Source organism: Euprymna scolopes, chromosome 28 (assembly GCF_053919585.1).
Source record: "Euprymna scolopes isolate OS-2025 chromosome 28, ASM5391958v1, whole genome shotgun sequence".
In the NCBI taxonomy this organism is placed as follows: domain Eukaryota; kingdom Metazoa; phylum Mollusca; class Cephalopoda; order Sepiida; family Sepiolidae; genus Euprymna; species Euprymna scolopes.
The window spans coordinates 92,467,172-92,487,358 of record NC_136509.1 but is presented as its reverse complement, the minus strand read 5'-3'; the positions used below and the strand labels follow the sequence as shown (position 1 = coordinate 92,487,358).

Sequence of the window (20,187 nt, the reverse complement as noted above, 5' to 3'; positions counted from 1 at the left end):
TCGGAAGGGTTCTCTTGATTTTTTTTTTTTTTTTTTCAATTTTCACTCCAAACAAGGCACAGTGCCACTTTGAAGTAGGGGGCTACTATCAGGGACATAAGTTGCAGGGGCATTATGAAGGGAGATGAGTAGCAAGATGTCTGTTCACATTACACTTAAACTTCTGCATGTCAGTACAGTTGGGAAAGCAGAATCCCTGAAGGGAGTTCCAAAGTCTAGCAGTTCTGGGAAAGAAACTATTGGGGTAGAAGGCTTTTTTACACCTAGGGATCTCTAATGTGAAGGGGTGGGATTTAGTTGCTTGTCTGATTTGTCGGGGGGTACAAGTGCTTGTAGTTCATCAGAGCATTTACCATTAAAGTACTTGTAGAACAGGCAGAGGGATGCAACATTTCGTTGATGAGACAGAGGCTGAAGCCTAGATGACAGTTCAGGACCTATCAGGTTGGCGACTCTCTTTTGAACCCTGTCCATGAGTTAGAGACCTAACTGAGCTAAAATAGACACACACACACACACACACACACACACACACACACACACATACATAAGATTAGAGTGCTGAATATTCATGATAGAGTGCCTTTAGATCTGTTTGGATAGTGTAAACTCACAATTCTTGCTTTGCATTCTTCAAACCATGCGGTAACAAAACTGCCTAGCAAGAGAGTGACAGGCACCATATGACGTTGATTCTGTGTCTATGCTCTCCAAACTTATATCGACAGGCAGGTAGATGGTCTCGCGTTGCCAGCACCTGTTATACCAATCTATATCTTCATTGCAATGATGCAACACCTTTTCACGAAAGAAGTTATATTTGCAAATAACTTGCTACATGCTGTCTCAAAGCATAAATTTTATTTCTGTGAATAAATTTACATCACTTAACTGAGATACATTGAATTGATTTTTTTTACTCTTACGCAAGCGTGATTTTGTGACTGGGTTCAAATCTCCTGATTAGCGGTAATTATCACTTCCTACACTGATGATTGCAAAAGCATGAAACACTAGCGTCTGTAAATATTAAAATAATTGTTAATATATATATATATGTGTGTGTGTGTGTGTGTTGCAATATTTTTGGTATATTGAAGAGAGTATGATTACAAATAATTGGAAGGTTCTATTTATAGATAGGGGTAATAAGAATTGACCAATCAGATGTAATCAGGCTCTGCTACTGACCAATCAGAAATTGGAATCACTCCATAAAACAGACTGCATTTAGAATTCCAGTACATAAGTTTCCATCTTCATACACAAAGGAACTTTTGCTCTTCGTCTGCAAGCTTTTTTAATTTGGGACTTCTTTGGATTGGCTACCTACCAGGAAATCTTTGTCTTCATCTGCAAGCTTTTACAATTCAAAGTTTCTCTGGATTGATACTATTTTGTTTGGAACTACATTTCTCTTCCCTTCTAAAACTAAAATGGCTTAAAACTCTCTCTCATATATATATATATATATATATATATATAAGAATCCCGGGATATGGCATGAAAAATTAGTAACAAAATACAGTACAGTATATAAAACATATATATAATCAAATAATATTATAAATAACCCCGTAAGGCGAGGCAAATACCGTGTGCCAGGGGCCGGAAAAACATTGTATTCAACATCGTAACCTGAAAAAGCCGTATCCTAGGGTTCTGCTGTATATATAGAAACGATCGTACACTCGATTTGATTTTGTTTTGTTTCTCTTATTGAAACTGATTCATGAGCTGTGAAACAGCGAAACAGTACTGTATGTGGATGACTATAATGCTCCTCGTCTTGAGTTGAGCATATTGAGAAGTGATACACAAATTACCATTAGCGTATAAGCAACGCTCTTTGTGTAAACAAATCGAGCGGAGGTATTTCAGACGATGTCAAAACATCGTTTAACTCACTACTCGCTTGACAGCCGCCAATAGTGTAATGGTTAGGAGCCTTGACTGTCGTACAGACAGTCGGGTTTCAATCCTGGCTTGAGGTAGTTGCCTGTCTAGCCGCACTGATGAGCTGGGAAACAGCGAAACAGTACTGTATGTGGATGACTATATATGTATATATTAAATTTAAAATGGTGCCATGGAATATTCTCTGGATGATTGAGTGTACTTGTATTGTGGGTATGTCTTTCCTAGGATATCATTTCTTAGTAATTGCTTTTCAATATCTGGAATTTGTGGGTTTTTTCACTTGCTTAAAGCGAAGTTTCTTTCCTTTGTATTCCATTCACTTATGTGTGACCGTTCTATGATATTTACCTGCCTCTGATGATTTGTGTGATAGCAGCATCCGCAATCTGCACAATGAAACACGTGTAAAAAGCTTATGAAAAAAATATAAACATTCGCCTATATATTTAAAAATAAAATAAAGCAAATGAATATAAAAAATAAAAATCATGATTGTGGATTGACTTTTTGTGGTAACTAGAATGTACGTTTAGAGTACATATACATATGGAGAACTATGTTTATTCGATTATATTTCACCTTTTATTTATATCAATTCTTTAATTTCTGAAGCTCGATGTAATTATAGAGCATATACAAATAAATGACAAAAGTCTATATTCCAAATTTTACGATGATGACCATTTTACCGTTTATTTCTTTAAGTATGTTGACATGCATAATACCTGACAGCACCTGTTTCATAGCACAGAATCATTCATGTAATTATTATGTCAATTCTTGAATTTATTCTGCCCTTAACTCATCAGAAGAAAAAGCACTTATCAACTTTAAAAGAAAATAAAGGCATATTGGTATGATTACAAAATCCGAAAATTGGGAGAGAAGTTGCAATTATTTTTCCATTTGTTACTCCATGCTTATATATATATATATATATATATATATATATATATATATATATATATATATATATATATATATATGCTTTACCCACATTGTGAACAGTTGAAGTAAATACTGAAAATCTATACAGGATATATTATGTCGCCCTGTAATATCATAAATATATATACCATGAAATAATAAACATTATATAAAGTATGAATTTTTATTTATATAAACATTTTTTAGCTACCTTTGTGCGTACATGTTTAAGGTACAACCTTATTCAAAGTTTAGCTCAATCTTCTCCGTTGATGGTCTGAAGAAACTAGACTTTGTAGAAGGTTGTACTTTAAACATGTGTGAATATAAATTTATACTAAAATATATTTATGTTAGTCTGAATAATGAAAATTATCAAACTTCAGCTAAAAAAAAAAAATTGTCAAAAATATTTGTAAGATTGGATAGTTTTGACTACTTTGTCCCCCTCCCCTCTATGACAGGGTTGCTTTTTTTCTTTTTTTTTTCTTTTTTAGAGTCATACTGTTAATATCTGCAACAGAGAGATGGCACTTCCAGGTCATGAATGCATAAGTTTTGTCATCATAACAATACAATTTGCAATTCACTCTGATTCATTCGGGCGGAATAAAAAACAGGAGACATTACTTTTGGAACACCCCTCGTACAAGATGTGAACTTTTGTACATTTAGCGTCAATGAGACTTCCACTGCTGTGGCATAATCATTTAGCACGTAATTATCTTATATCAATAGCGCTGTCAAAACCCAGCATTCCACAAAAACATGTGTGATACTTCCAAGACTGAGGACACACCTGTTGTGTGTGCCTGTTCGTATTTGTTATTCTTGGAATTCTGAAAATCAAAGGTTGTCAAACATTCTTTTCTCATACACGCAAGTAATTATTAATTCGGCAAACATCAGGTTAAAAAAAGTGTAGATTTATTAAGTCGCGCACAATTAATAGTATTATAATTAACTAGCATTTCAGCCCGGCGTTGCCCGGGTGTTTGGAGGTGTATGTTGAGCAAAAAAAAAAGCGGTCAATTTTTTAAAACTTTGACCCCTATTATAACTCATTAACATGTATTGTTTTGGGCTCAAATCAAGTTATTAAGTTAGATCCATGTCCAAGGAACCTATATCTAAAATTTCAAGTGTTTAGGCCCAAAATTGGCAGAGGAGTTTGGCAGAGTTCTCAAAGGTCAAATCGTTGAACTTTGACCCCTTACCAGCCAAATTTCTGGGCGAAAACCGATCACAAAGATTTTCCCAAATCTCAGTACCCTGTATATCAAATTTCGAGTTTGTAGACTTCAAATTGACAGAGTTATTGCATAGGAAAATGTACACACACAGACACACAGACACGTTCACTTTTATAGATATATAGATAGATTGCAGATGTTTTTACTGCAGAATTGTGATCAGATCAGAGTGAAAGGGAGAAAGAGATTATTAAATACAAAGGCAAGCAATTATTAGTTCAAACATCATGTTGACAGAAATGATAGATTTATTGAGTTTATGAAGTTTCTGAATTTTTGAGATGAGGATTGGTTATTCGTATTATTTGGATTCATTGGACTACTGTTCTCATCTTGAGTGTGATTTTCATTTTTTCAGCAATGACCCGTGGCACAGTGGTTAGAGTACTTGGAAAAATCAATTGTAAAAAAAAAGTGATATTCTCCTGACGGTTGAAGGTTCAGTCCTCAGTGTGGGCGACCGAAATATACAATTGCGAATTACTTAAGACCTTTATACAGTCATGACTGACTGACAAGAGCACGCTGCCCCCATGAAGTAAATAAAGGGTTCTGCTTGAAATTCCGTCCAAATTCCCGAATTCGACAGGAACACCTGAAAAAGGTCAGAGGTTATATCGACCGAAACGTTGTGAAAAATCACATTCAAGATGAGAACAGTAATTCAAAGAATCCAAATAATACGAGTTATTGAGTTTATATTCTTTGGATTATTGTTCTCATCTTGAGTGTTATTTACTCCACGTTTTAGCTGATGTAACCTTCGACTTTCTTCGGGTGTATCTTGTTAAACTCATGAATTTGAACAGAATTTTGAGCAAAACCTTTTATTTAATCCACAGGAGTAGCATGCTCTTGTTCCTAAGTGATTTGCAATAGTATTTTTTTAATGTCACCCGCACTGAGGATTGAACCTTCAACCTCCAGAAGAGTGTAGATTACATTTAAATTTTTACAAAATACACAAGGACCTGTGGCCTGATGGATAAGATTCTTGGGTTCATTAATGTACACCTGAAGAAAGTCGGGGGGTTACATTGACCGAAATATTGTGCGGATGACACTCAAGCTGAGAACAACAGTCTGAATAATCCAAACATTACAAATTATCAAAAAAATTATCTAAAAAAATTCAGGAACAAGTTTGAGTTGCATGTCACTAGTGACATTATAAGTAATTAATTACTTCCATTTTTTTTTTCAAAGTTGTGATTGGATCAGAGAGAGAAAGAGAGATAAAAAGAGATTATTAAGCATAACAACATATAATTGGGAAAAATAATAGATATATTGAGTTTCATGCCGCACATAAGTTACAATTAAGTAATTCTCATAGACAGGATATGTGTTTGTGTAGATTATATATATATATATATATATATATATATATATATATATATATATATATATATACACACACACACACACTAGAAATTTTCCCAGTGTGTCTGGTATTAAAAGTAACGTTTAATTCATTAAAAAAAAGGAAGAAAAAATATATCCGTATGACTTGGGGGCATCAGCTTGAATCGAAACCAAAACTTATATTTATATAGTAATTTATAAAATATATATGGCGATTAAGTTACACTGAATATTCCGCGTTTAATCCACTCTAGGATTCTTCAGGCTTATGCGCAAATTTTGTGGTTGTCGGTCGTTTTTATATACACACCTTCTATTGAGATTTTAGTTAGCCAATCAGCTTTCTAGTATCCACCTCGCCCTTTCTATCAGCCAATGAACATGCACTTACAGGACAAAGGCCCATTTGACCTCTGGTTGACCTGATTCTTTGTGTATGCTCTATTTAGCTTGGATATCTAGTGTCTTGACCTGTTTTAAATCTAGGTTAAGTTTCTTTTATGTTAGTTTATATATACATATATATATATACATATTTATACACACATATATATATATATATATATATGTGTGTGTGTGTGTGTGATAGTTTATGTATATGCATGATTATTTATTTTATTTATTTGTTTATTTTCTATTGTTTTTGTTAGTTTTAAAGTTATTTTGTATCTATCCTAGAGTAAATTTTATCCTGTGAACACAGTTGTTCGCTATTTCTCTCCTACAGTTTAATAGATGTTGGTGTTCTTTAAAGTACAAGATAGCAAATTTTTGATGACGGCATAATCTACATGGGTCGTCTAGGTCTCTACAGGTGTTTGCTTGTCTTACTATTTTCCATTCGACTACCGGCGAACGTCCGCTTTCCTTGAGCTATAATTTTATGTGAGTAAATGAAGTAGTTATATATATATATATATATATATATATATATATATATATATATATATATATATATATATATATATATATATATAGCTTTGGGTAAGGTTGAAACCGCTATTTTTAGACAATGTACACCTGGACCCGTAGACCTTCAATGCCTCTATCAACTGTACCATAGACCTCAAATCCTACCCAAAACCGGCCAGTGGATTAATTGGCCAAAATATGGTGAGACAACAATAACTATGGAAGGCAGTAATTACTGAGGATACAGTTAAGAGACTCAGCATTCCTATCCCATCGTGGTAAACAATCACCTGACAAAGGCCAGAGGATCAGTTGGCCGAAACGTCGTGAAACAACAACTATGAAGATGAGAATAACAGTCCGCAAATAAATAAATAAATAAATATACAAATTACTCATCTCAAAGGATTCCAATAAAAAAAATAATTAAAAAATAATTTTAAAAAATAATTAAAAAAAATATAACAATGTTTCCTCTTTAAAAGCGCTGTGTTTACGTTTTGCAACGTTGAAAGATATACAAACACTGCAAATTTCATCTGTGGGTTCATTACCGCAGACAATGAGTAATGACTCACAAGAATATGTAATTGAAAATTCATCCTAAATATAGACAATACGCCATACCGTAACAATAGCGTCTGTTTACGGCACACATATGCTGAAGAAGAGACGTCATTAAATTGGTACAATACTTTGAATGCAGCCATTTTTAAGCGTATAAACGAACTAATTACTATGCACCCATACATAACGAGTAATTTTATTTATGAATGTTTGTGTATGTCGATATTGTTTTGTGAATAATTTTCTTTTTCATGAAACTCCAAAAAAAAACATTTATATATATATATATATATATATATATATATATATATATATATATATATATATATATATATATATATATATGAAAGGGTTTTATAGCTTATGTTTAACTCTAACCCGCTTACGATCTTTTGTTAAAAACCTTTCTCATTGCTCATTTATGTTACACTGCCATCTCTCCTTTGAAGGAAGAGATAATGCCTGGAAGGCTGGCCTCATGGAAGCGGATCAAATATTACATTACCCCCCCCCTCCCACATACACACACTTTTAAAAAAAAAAAGGAAGAAGTATTGTCTACGAGAGTGGTTTAATGACAACAGAACACATTATACTAACCCCCTCTAAAAAGAAAAAAGATAGGAGTTTATGCCTGGAAGGATGGCATTAGAAAACATATCACTCCTCTCCTGCCGAAGGAGGAGGTAATTCTAGGAATGATAGTATCATGACAACAGAACAGGTACATTACACCCGCTTCCTGAACTGAGCATTGGAAGTTGCGTATTAACTTGAAATTACATTACCCCTCTCTCTAAAAATAAAAAAAATAAATAAATAAATAAAATTTTAAAAAAATAATGCCTAGGAGGATGGCAACAAAACATTATGCTAACTCCCCTCCAAAAAAAGAAAGGAGTAAATGTCTGGAAGGATGGTCTCATAAACGAAAATATTATCTTCCTCTCCGCCAAATGAGGAGATAATCCCTGGGAGGATGGTATCATGACAACAGATACCACACTATCCCCTGAATTGAGCATTGCACAGTCAAAGACAAAAACAATAATTTTCATGTACAAAAAAAAAAAATCAAACCAATATGAAGAAAGAATATGAAGAAAAAACGTATTGCATAAAATTACTGTATTTGACATTAAATAAGCCAAAAAGAGTTGATATACCGTAAAACAAACCAAAAACCATGAATAAATATTTGAAGATATAAAGAATTTGATGAATAAAAACTTTTCCCAAAATTACTGGATGCGGCATTAAGCAATCCAAAAATTGATGATATGCTGTTAAACAAAAAGCAACCAACCAGTCAAGCTCTACTTCCCCCCCCTTTTTTTCTCTCTTCTTTTCGCTATTATTTTATTTTTTTATTTTTTTTTATTTTTTTTATTTTTATGCCCAGCTTTGACGCCAGCTTCTTTCGTTATAGATAATAAATCTATTTAATGTCCACTTTGCTATATAATGGGACGCAAGATCTCATGGCAAGTAACCTCGCAATCACATATTTCATCCAAAGTGATTTTTAATAGTGAACTAACTCTGCTTCATTAGAATTTCCATTACCGGCTGCAACAGTCTTCGAAGTTCGATCCGTTGCAGCAATTAATCTAATTTTCGATGAATCAACTCATTTACAAAAAACAAATCTGATAGTGTAATATGTCTCCCCTTTTCTGGCCATCACACACAAAATTCGTGCTGTTTTCCCCGGATGGTTGCGCATGACATTGACTGCCATGATTACGTCATAATCTTCGTTGATGTTGCCACGTCACAGAAAACTGGAGAAACTTGTTTGTTTTCTTCAATCATTAAATTCGTTTCGCATTTCAAGGAGTATTTATTTTTTTTTATCTGATGCTTGTTGGGACAGATCGATTTTTTCAATATGTCGTTTTTAAGCAAAAAAACAATATTGCGTACTTAATTATCATATCGAAATTAGTAAATACACCTAAAAAAATACGAAAATTCATTGAGTAGAAAGTTATTTATAGTTAAAAGTATTTTTTACAGAAAATTGGGTAAAATTGCATTTTTCTTAGACGTTATAACGTAGACGATGAAGAGTTCACACACAGGGAACATAACTGTCAGAAATTTTGAGTTATTTCTTACACCACTTATTTTGTAGAAAAGAACTGTAATATTTGCTGTTATCTCGTTTGAATAAGACACAACACAAATACTAATTTGAAGGATTATTTTATTTTCTGTTAACACTGCGAACATGGTAAGATGACATGAGTATAGCAGTCGTCAAAACAGGTGTGTACCGAACGTCAACTCAGTGAACTCTGCCTCGTTCTCATTGAACCAGCGTGCTCTACTTGGATGGTAGCAGCAGGCTGGTAGGGGAGGAGTCAGTAAGCAGGGTAACTAGGTGTAAGGAAGGGTTAAGGAGTGAGAATTGTCTTTTACACTGTAGAGAAGAGGAAGGTTTCATATATATATCCTGAAGAGGATGGTAGTAGTGGTTTTGGTTTTGTGACCTAAATCTTTGGTCAGTACAGAGAGGTACCCTGCCAGTAGACGGAGTGCTCATATATATGTATATTTTATTTTTATTTTTTTTTATTTATTTTTTTAAAATAATAAATGTATTCATTATCTTTTTTCCATGTAACTCTCCTACTTGAAGTTCTTGTTTTTATCTTATGTTCCTGCACTTTTTCAGGGAGTAAACTGTCGGGTTTTTATTTTTGTTGGTAGTTGTATTTTACGTACATTTTTGCTTGTTTTCAATGTAACGTTTCAAACGGTCTATTGAAACTTGTGTTTGGGTTCGTTTCTATTAGGAAATATTTCGATGTTCGTTCGAGTACAATGTAAGGACCTGAATAGGGTGCTTCCAATGGTTTTCGAACGCGGTCTATCCTAATCCAAATTTTATCACAGGTTTGAAGTAGATTTGGTACGTATGCTTTCTTTGTTGATTTTTCTCCGTTTGAAAAGTCTGTCAGATCAAATTTTGCCATAGTTTTGTGTAGTTCTATTGTAAAATTTTGTGTAATTGTTTCTGTATTTTCTGCACCAATCATTAGTTGTGGTAATAACATTTGTGTACCTGTGACCACATAAAATATGGAAAAATTGGAGCAGTTGGGCATACTTCGAATTCCCAAGAGGACTATTGGTAGAGCTGAAATCCAAGATTCTTTTCGGGCCATTATAGCTGCTTTAATAGTTTTGTGGGCTCTTTCTATAAGTCTGTTGCATTGTGGATGATAAGATGTTGTTCGTAGCCTATAGAATCCAATAATTTTTGATAATTCAAGGAATAGTTCGCTTTCAAATTGTGTGTCTCTGTCAGTTATGACATGTAGTGGAACACCAAAGTGAGTAATTCACATATTAACAAAAGCTTCTGCTACAGTTTGTGCTGTGATATCTGCTATGGGTTGTGCTTCTATCCATCGACTGGTTCGATCTATACATGTTAAAACATATCAACATGGATTTGTATAAGTATTGTTGGCACATTTTGCTGGGGGGTAATGGTCCAATTATATCAATGTGTATGGTATGGAATCTTGATGATGGTATTTCCAACGTTTGAATTGGTGATTTTGTATGTCTGTATATTTTTGCTTGCTGACAAGATGTGCATGATGCACATAATTCTTTGATTGTTTTATCCATATGTGGCCAGTAAAATTTAGCCTTAATCATTTTGATAGATGATATTATTCCAGGATGTGATACTGAATGTAAGCTGTTGAAGATAGATTTTCGTAGTGTACATGGTACAAAAGGTCTAGGGTATGACGTTGATGTATCACATAACACAAATTGATTTTTTCCAGATAATGTGAATTTCTTTAAGTCTGGATAGGACTGTATTTCGGTGTCTGTTTTCTGTGCATCTGCGAGTGCAGAGAGGTCGTACATATCTATTTGTACAGCAAATGTTGGGCGAGATAAACAATCTGCAACTATATTTTGGTCACCCTTCACATGGGCAATATCTGAGATTAATTCTGTGATAATGGCTAGTTGTCTTTGTTGCCTATCTGATTTTGCAGGTTTTAGACTGTGAAATGCACCGCATATTGGTTTATGGTCTGTCAGAAGCAATACTTCGCAATACTTCGCAAGTGTAATACAGCCAAATATGCTACTAATAGTTCACAAGTGGAATATCTTGTCGGTGTTGCTGTGAGTTTTTTCGAGAAAAACCCTATTGGTACTGGGGTTCCATCTATGACTTGATGTAAGGCAGTACCTACTGCATATTTGCTGCTGTCCATGACCAGTTGATACTTTGTACAAGTTGGTTGAGGGTGGGGTAATTCTGTTAGGTTACCCAGTATTTTTGTCATAGTAGAGAAGGCTTCTTTTTCCGAGGTATTTAAGGTGATTAAATCTTTCGGTGTTAGTCTCTCAGATAAAGGTAAGACTAATTTCGCAAATCTTGGTATTAATTTTCTATAAAATCCTACCATACCAAGAAATCTGTGTAGGCTTTTTGCATCTTTAAGCACGGAAAAGATTCTATTTCTTTAATTTTACTTGCAGTTGTTGTGATTCCTTTTGAGTTGATTCTAAATCCTAGGAAGTCAAGAGATGTCACATTGAAGATGGATTTGGAAAGTGATATTTTTAGGCTGTTGTTTTCTAAGATTTGAAAAACTGTGTCGATATCTTGTTTGTGGGATTTTTCGTTGTCACTGAAGATCAATATGTCATCTATATAAATGAAAACACAGTCGATATCTCGGAAAATTTTGTCCATGTATCTTTGAAACGTAGCCGCTGAGTTTTTTAGTCCAAACGGCATGTATTCGTATCGATAGAGTCCCATCAGCGAGATTACGGCAGTTTTTGGAATATCATCGGGTGCATCTTAATCTGATGATATGCCGAAATCAAATCAATTCTCGAAAATCGTTGTTTATCAGTGAGTTTAGCCGTAAAGGAGTTTATATTGGGGATGGGGTATCTGTCACTTTAGTGATGCTGTTTAAGGCGCGGTAGTCTCCACAGCAGCCGTAACCTCCACTTTGTTTGGGTACCAGATGTAGTGGGCTTGACCACTCACTGTCTGAAGGGGTTATTACACCTCCGTTTATTAAACGTTTAAATTCCTCTTTTGTTGCCAGCCTTTCAACAGACAGTTGTCTGGATTTAGCAAAGACTAGGGAGTGGCTGCCTGTGTCGATTCTGTGATAAACACCACAGTACTCACTGTTTTTGTTGGTGTGCGGAGAGATAATTTCTGGGTGTTTATCCAGGCTTTTTCTAATGAATACAGGCAGTTCTATTTCATTTATGACCACATTTACTGGTACTGCAGCATTTAATAGTAACTTTTTTTTTGGTGTTAGTAACTGGGTCGTAAATTGTTCTATTTTTGCAGTCTATTGTAAGGCCAAATTTATTTATGAAATCAAGTCCGAGGAGGGGATTGGTGACGTTTGCGATAACAAATGTCCAGGAAAATGACCTTCTCAAACTTGGTATCCCAATTTCAAGGTTAGCTTGGCCGCGGCATTCTATTTTCTCACCGTTGGCAGTGGTTAGTGATACTGGTGTTGGGTGTAATGTGACACCGTTTATCATGGCTACTGGTATTATCGAGATACTTGCGCCCGCATCTACAATAAATTTCAATGTTTTTGTTCCTAGCCTTGCTTTGACTTGTAGTAGTGGCGAACTCAAGGGGACGGACATGGCTCGTGTTACTAGTTTTCCGAGTCACTTGGTGTTGGTGTGGGTGGGCGTGAGTTTGGTAGTATTTTTATGTTTCGCTTCCCTGGCCATTTGCACCAGGGTTTGCAGGTTCTGGCTTGCTCCGCAAAGTAAATATATGCTTTGCATATCTTTGATTTTTGTTCAGGGGAAAAATGGTTTAACACCTATCGCTATATGAACGTTGCTCTTGTTTTTGTCAGTATGCTGAGCAGTAAATGCTGTTGCATTTATATTATTCAACAAGGGAATTAGTTCGTCTGCTAGTTTTCCTAATTGAGATGCGTTTAGCTCTTTCTGTGAGGCAATTACTGGGGAAATTCTTACGGATAAGGCTTGCAAAAATTTATGAAGAACAATCTCTTCGCCAATACCTATCCTTTTTGCAATAGACAGCATCTCTTGAAGATATGCGGAAGGACGGCCAGTTATAGTGTTAGTTGGCATTAGTTTGTCAAGCAATTCCGGCTTGGTCCTTTCGTGGAACTCAATCAAGGAGCATTTTAGTTCCTCATATTTCCTGCCTTCTAAAATATTTACCGGTATTTTAGCTATGACCTCTGCAGGCAGGGATGATATGACAGCGTAAAATTTGGTTGTTGACGTGTTATGTTGCGCAGGTGGAATTGGGCTTCCAGAATGGAAAACCAGCTATTTACTGCCGTTTCCATAAACTCAGGGTTTTTTAGGTTTATTTGTTGCACACTGGATTCTTCCATTTTCTTTCTTTTTTAATTTTTTTTTTTTTTAAGTATATATATATATATATATATATATATATATATATATATATGTGTATCTTTTCTTTTTCTTTTTTTTGTGTGTAGGCAAAGAAGGGGGGGGAATATAGTATTCTTGTACTCACGTCGAAGGTTCTCTTTGAAACATTTGCGACGTTAAATTGAGTAGTCCCTTGTATTTTCCTGAAGATTCTAAAGTGTGTTTCATTTCTTTTCGGGCTGAGTCCAGTTTATGTTGTTCATTTCTTAGTGCAAAGTTCTTTTGATGAGGTGCAGTGTTCTTTAGGCGGGGTCACCATTGTAATATTTGCTGTTATCTCGTTTGAATAAGACACGACACAAATACTAATTTGAAGGATTATTTTATTTTCTGTTAACACTACGAACATGGTAAGATGACATGAGTATAGCAGTCGTCAAAACACGTGTGTACCAGACGTCGACTCAGCGAACTCTGCCTCGTTCTCGTTGAAAAGGCACCAGCATGCTCTACTTGGATGGTAGCAGCAGGCTGGTAGGGGAGGAGTCAGTAAGCAGGGTGACTAGGTGTAAGGAAGGGTTAAGGAGTGAGAATTGTCTTTTACACTGTAGGGAAGAGGAAGGTTTAATATAGTGCTGAAGAGGATGGTAGTAGTAGTTTTGGTTTTGTGACCTAAATCTTTGGTCAGTACAGAACAATCTTTTGTAGCAGAACAACCTTCCTTTTTTTGGACGAAGGCAATTAAAAACCAACAAGTTATCGCATTCAAAAACAAATTACATTCAATTATGATTACAAATAAAATAAAAGGTAATACTTATGTTAGTTTGAAGATTGTCAGTTTCCAAAATTGGAGATGTTCTTTTTGTTGAAGAAAATTAGGTAACAGATGTGCAGAGAAGCATTTTCATTCCTTTCAATAAAACTTTTCGAGCTCCTCTCGTACTTCCAGTAAATTTTTTTCTTTTTTTTTTTAGCTTCTCTCGTCCTTTTGGTAATTCTTTTTTGAGCTCTCTCGACTACAAGGTTGTTTTTTTAGTATTTATATATAAGATCTCCTTAAGTAATAGTGGTTAATTTGCATTTCCAACAACTCGGAACGCATATTTTGCATTACATTTTAATGGCGTATGTAATGTAATTACATTTTAGCCTGTAGCGATATAATTTATTTTATTAAAAACACAATAGCAGTTGTTCTACGATAGATTTTTATAATTTTTGGATATATTACTAATTTCTACATGACAAGTAAGTACGCAATATTGTTTTTGCTTAAAATGACATTTTAAAAAAGTCGATCTATCGACTCTATCTTAACAAGCACCTTTTATTTTATTATCTATATATTAATACCGTAGTACCTTTAACGTACGTGTGTCACGGTTCCCAGATTGTGAATTATTCGATTGGGAGATCCTATTTATTAAAAGAAGAATAGAAGGTGATAACATTTTACGAAAATTAAATTAGTATGTAGATTCGCTAATTTAATGTTCGTCATATGTTATCACCTTCTATTCTCCTTTTTAATAAATAGGATCTCCCGATCACTGAAGAGGCAATGTAAAAAAGAAAAAAAAAAAATGATGTTTCTTTTGAGCCGTACGTGAAACTAAAATATACCTTCTTGGTCTTATTATGATATCATGAGGTTTCTGTTCGCGCCAGGTGGCCATAAAATGGAAATATGTCACAGACTCTTATCAGGATATTGGAGATAAACCATAATAACTAGATGTATTATGATAATACATTAACCAGATTACTTTGATAAATACTTTTACAGTTTTAACAGAAGAACTACAATCATCTTGTGGGGGGGGCACTTACACTGAACGTCCACAGTATGCCTAGTAACAATATATTACATATAAAAGATCCCGCCGTGGAATTTCCACAAGTCCCACTAGTCTATATATTAATACGATAGCGTGTGTGTTCTTTTGTGTGTCACACTTTCCGGCAAATTTCATTGGTTGAGATTTAAGAACACACGCTATCGTATTAATATATAGATTATACTAAATGTGAGTTAATGGATTTGGTGAGTGTTTAATAAAATCCCAGGGATAACCTCCTCCTCCTTTTCGAGTGGAGGGCGATGATAGTCTGACGTGTTTACTTCCGGTGATGACATCATTATCTTCTGTTAAAAAAGATGCATATAATATATTTATGATGTACTACATTGACATAAGATGTCATATTCCAAAAATCACATGGATGTACTGCTGATTCAAAAAATCAGGTAAATGGATCAGTGCACGCTAGGGGGTTATTTATAACATTCCAAAAGTCACGTAAATATATCCAGTAATCTTGAGTTCATATTGTCGTCTTTAATGTCTTCATGGCAGTAATTGCAAAAACTCTTCTTAAGGAGGAGGAGGAGATTAAAGTCACTGGAATGCTGAGACTGATACTGCACTCAGAAATTCATGTTGAAGTAATCGTTGCCTAAATCTCTAACCATGTTAATGTTTTTATGTATTAATTTCGAAAAATTGCTGAAACAGTTTATGATTTAAACATTACTTTATTTCAAGTAAATTTTTTACAGTGGGGTGGGGGATATGAAGTCAGTCCCGGAAATGGCTAAAACCATTTATGATTTAAACATTACTTTATTTCATGTATATTTTTAACAGTGGGGTGGGGATATGAAGTCAGTCCCGGAAATGACTGCAACCATTTTCAATTTAAACATTACTTCATTTCATGTATATTTTTTAACAGTGGGGTGTGGGATATAAAGTCAGTCCCGGAAATAGCTGAAACAGTTTATGATTTAAACATTACTTTATTTCATGTATATTTTTAACAATAGAGTGGGAGATATGAAGTCCGTCCTAGAAATGGCTGAAACAGTTTACGATTAAAACAGTATATTATTTCATGTACATTTTTAACAGTCAGTTGTGGATATAAAGTCAGTCCCGGAAATAGCTGGAACAGTTTACGATTTAAACATTACTTCATTTCATGTATATTTTTAACCGTGGAGTGGCAGACATGAAGTTTTTCCATGGAGGCATCAGCTAAGACATTACGTCTTTTTTTAAGCTTCTTTTTCTCCTTTGCATTATGGTTTCGAGCCAGCCTGCCTACTACTTTTTTTAACACCTCTCTCTTCCTTAGAAGATTCCCCACCTGCTACTACCACCTTTTTCTTTTTTTTTTTTTTTTTTTTTTTTTTTGAGGTTCCACCTTCGCACATCCAGGCAACGCCGGGTACCCCTGCTAGTAGATAATAAATCTTTCCTTAATCTAATATATAAAGGGCAAAGTTCTGTGCGTATGTTTGTCTAGCTAAAAGTCAAAAACTACAAAGCAGACACTCACAAAGTTGGTATATTCTTGATCAGCATTGCCCTGGATGAATAATATCTAAAATTTAGGGAAAAAAATTATTCATTATCTGAGGATCAACTGGGCCAAGTTTTGTCAGAGGAAATCAGTTTTCATAATAATGTGCATTTGCATAATAATGTACTGTTTTGGAAAGAAAATGTCGACTAATTTCATGGGAAATTTATTATATAAAGGAGAATTTGTGTTTGTATGTGTATGTGTATGTCCAGCTAGAGAGGAATCACCTAAGTAGGAGAGAAAGAAGAGTTTGGAGAAAGAGAAGGGAGAAAAAAGGAGAGGGAAAGATGAAAATTTTAATAGAAATATGTTACACTTTGGTCCCCAGCAATGCCGGGTAGCTCTCCTTGGCTAACTTAAATTCCATTTCTAACAGAGCCACGTCCTAATATTGCTCCACTAGCTGAAGCTCTATGATATATGAAACCAGAAATTTATTTTTATTTTTTATTTATTTCGTTTATTTATTTGTTTTTTTTTTTTAATATCATATGTTAAAAGCATACAATGAGTTACAAGGCTGTCAAAAGTAAATCCACTTTCAAGTTATCAAGTTACTTCTCTTTGATTGGAAAAAATATTTTGGAGAAAAAAGCAGTGGTGCTTCTTTATTATAATAACGAAAAAAATATTGAAATGGTACCTACGTAATTGTCATGTCGCAAATAGTAACATATCCAAAAATTATAGAAAACGATAAGGTAGAAAAATAATTATTCATCAAAAAATATTTGTAAAATCTAACGATTTGATTTCAGAATGTATCAATTCGTATTGGAGAGTTAACAGGGTAGATAATTAAGTTTCTATTTTTACATCATCAACGCTTTGATCCTCATCTGAGATCAATTGAAATGAATGGCTCTTGTCTTGGGAGGGGGGGGGGCTCCATGTTTTGACAAGCTCCTGTGCATAATCATTACTCCTGATCTGAAATGGAACATATACATCAAATCTGTTGTCAAGATCGCTGGAAAAATGGTGGGATCCTTCTATCGATCCAGTAAATATCTCACTGCTGATGTAATTCTCTACCTATATAAGAGCCAGGTACGTTCAAGGATGGAATATTGTTGCCACATCTAGGCATGGACTGCTAGAAAGGACTTATCCTGCCTTGACAGAGTTCAAAATAGACTTCGTAGTCTTGTAGCGAATGCCCTTTTCTCTTCCCTGCAACCTCTTTCTCACAGAAGAGACGTTGCGAGCCTGTCTCTGCTTTATCGTTATTTTCATGGCAAGTGCTCGTCTGAGCTTCAATCTATGGTCCTCTCCACACCAAACATTTGCTAAAAACACTCGTCTAGTTGAAACTACTGAATAATTTCTCCCCACTCTTTATCTATGCTTAAACCTAAATGTAGACGCCATGAAAAAAGCTTCTTTCTTAGAACTGCACACCTGTGGAATTCTTTTCCGTTTACTTGCTTTTAGCTGACTACAAAATCGTCATCTTCAAGTCCAACGTAAATAAGTTCTTGATGAGCCGTTCTCCTGAAGTAATTCAATTTACTATATTTACTCTACTAACGATTACTATGATATTGTCCTTTTGACCACTGTACACTCTTTAACTCTTATTCTCGAGTGGCCTCTGGGCCTTGATAATTGGTGACTCCTATGTAAAAAAAAAAATTACAATAGGTCTGTTTTTTTTTTGTTTTTGATTTCTACATTTTACATTTATTCATTTTGCCATTTTCTTTTACACAGCGTTGTTATGATTTTATCGGCGACGCTCGGCATAATCCGGCTGTTGACATCATGTTCCGGCCAAAGCCATGCGACTGCTGAGATACATATGGTTCACAATATGCACTAGTACCATTATTTTTTTCATCACATGATTCAAATCTTTTTTTCTGAGATTTTCATTGTTAAAACAACTTATACATAGAAGAAGATTTAGTGTTTTTAGGGTTTTATTATTATTATTATTATTATTATTATTATTATTATTATTATTATTATTCAGAAACATTGCTCGGGTGTGGAGAGGCGGTGTAGTAAGGAGTCAGTATAACCAGAAAAAAAAAATAGACGCAGCTGGGTGGAGAGAGAGGTGTGAAGAAACAACAAAAAAGTTTAAATGAACGGTAAAATAATTCAGTTTTTGTTTTAAAAAAAAAAAATCCTACTTCGTAAGCCTCGAAATAAATAAGAAAAAAAAAATGAGTAGGCAGACAGGCTCGAACCTGTAATGCGAAGGAAGAAAAGAAGGTAAAATAAAGCAAACTGCTTAACTCCCGCGGCCACCATGATATACCACTTTGCTGGCGTTCAAATCATTGCAGGTGCATATGATGACTTTGCAAAAATGTCGGCGAAAAAGTGACCCCCTCCTTGTACATAACTGCCAGTTGAAGGAATAAATGTTTTTTGGCCAATTTTTTTATATTTGTTGTCCAAGACGATACCGATCTGGTCAGGATCCGTCACGTGTGTCGAAAGTTTTTGCGAGACATACACACGCACATTTTGCCTTTTATACATATAGACTTGCCTGGGTGCCCAGCCGTTACCCAGGTGTTTGGAGGTGTGTGTTGAGCAAAAAAAAAAAAGTGGTAATAGGCTGGCAGGCTCGAACCTGTACCACAAAGGAGGAAAAGAATGTGATAAAAAAAGTGACGTCTTTGCCGTTGCGTTTATCGCCAAACCAGAAGTGACGAAGGTTTAAATTAAGACTTGTCAATCGAAAAGAGGGGATAACTTTGGAAATATCGGCAAAAAAAGCGACCCCCTCCTTGTAGAAAGTGCCCAGTTGTGGGTGAAGGAATTAATGTTTTTAACCAATTTTTCGATATTTGTCGTCCGAAGGGTCGAGCTTCAAAATGATTTTCTCATGGAAATCCGTCGCCTCTGTCGAAAGTTTTAGGCATACATACATACATGTAAACAGACAGGTGAAATTTATATATTAGATATCACAATACATATTTTCATACTTTTACTAATGTACTGTTTCATATTTCTTTCAGGATAAACATTGGATGAATTGAAATCGTGCTCCACAAGGACTGATGATTTTATGTGCTCCAAATTGACTGCAACAACAAAAACGCCGATGAAACATCGATGCATCAAAATTTTCCTTTATCCGTGAGATGATGAATTGATAAAATAAACTACTTATAAAAAAAAAAAATATTTAAAAGAATTAAAAATAAAAAAACTGTTGTGAATTCTTAATGCTGCATTAAAATTGTTAAAGGAATTTTCAAAAGTTGTAAAATAAAATTGAAAAATATTTACCAAAAGAATTTTCACACAATTTCTTTTTTCTATTGAGTAACCACTTATCAAGACCAAGAGCCACTAGATGATAGATTAATTAGTTGGAATGATTGCCAGGCGAAAGATGAGGAATATTATGGAAGTACTGAAATTAATCAGTTGTATGTTACTTGCCTCCACCAAGGTTATGTTTGTTGGATTGTCACTATTTCTGTTTGTTTGC

General features: G+C 34.6%; 1 protein-coding gene across 2 annotated transcripts in view; it reads left to right on the top strand.

Annotated features, from left to right (window-relative positions):
* Positions 1–19,987, top strand: part of LOC145249736 (coiled-coil domain-containing protein 171-like) — a 282,316-nt gene extending 262,329 nt beyond the window's left edge. For both annotated transcript variants that reach the window (XM_080111637.1, XM_080111638.1), the window contains one exon: positions 19,709–19,987. The gene's annotated coding sequence lies outside the window, so the exon portion shown is untranslated. The remainder of the gene's footprint in view (positions 1–19,708) is intronic.
* The last annotated feature ends 200 nt before the right edge of the window (positions 19,988–20,187 follow it).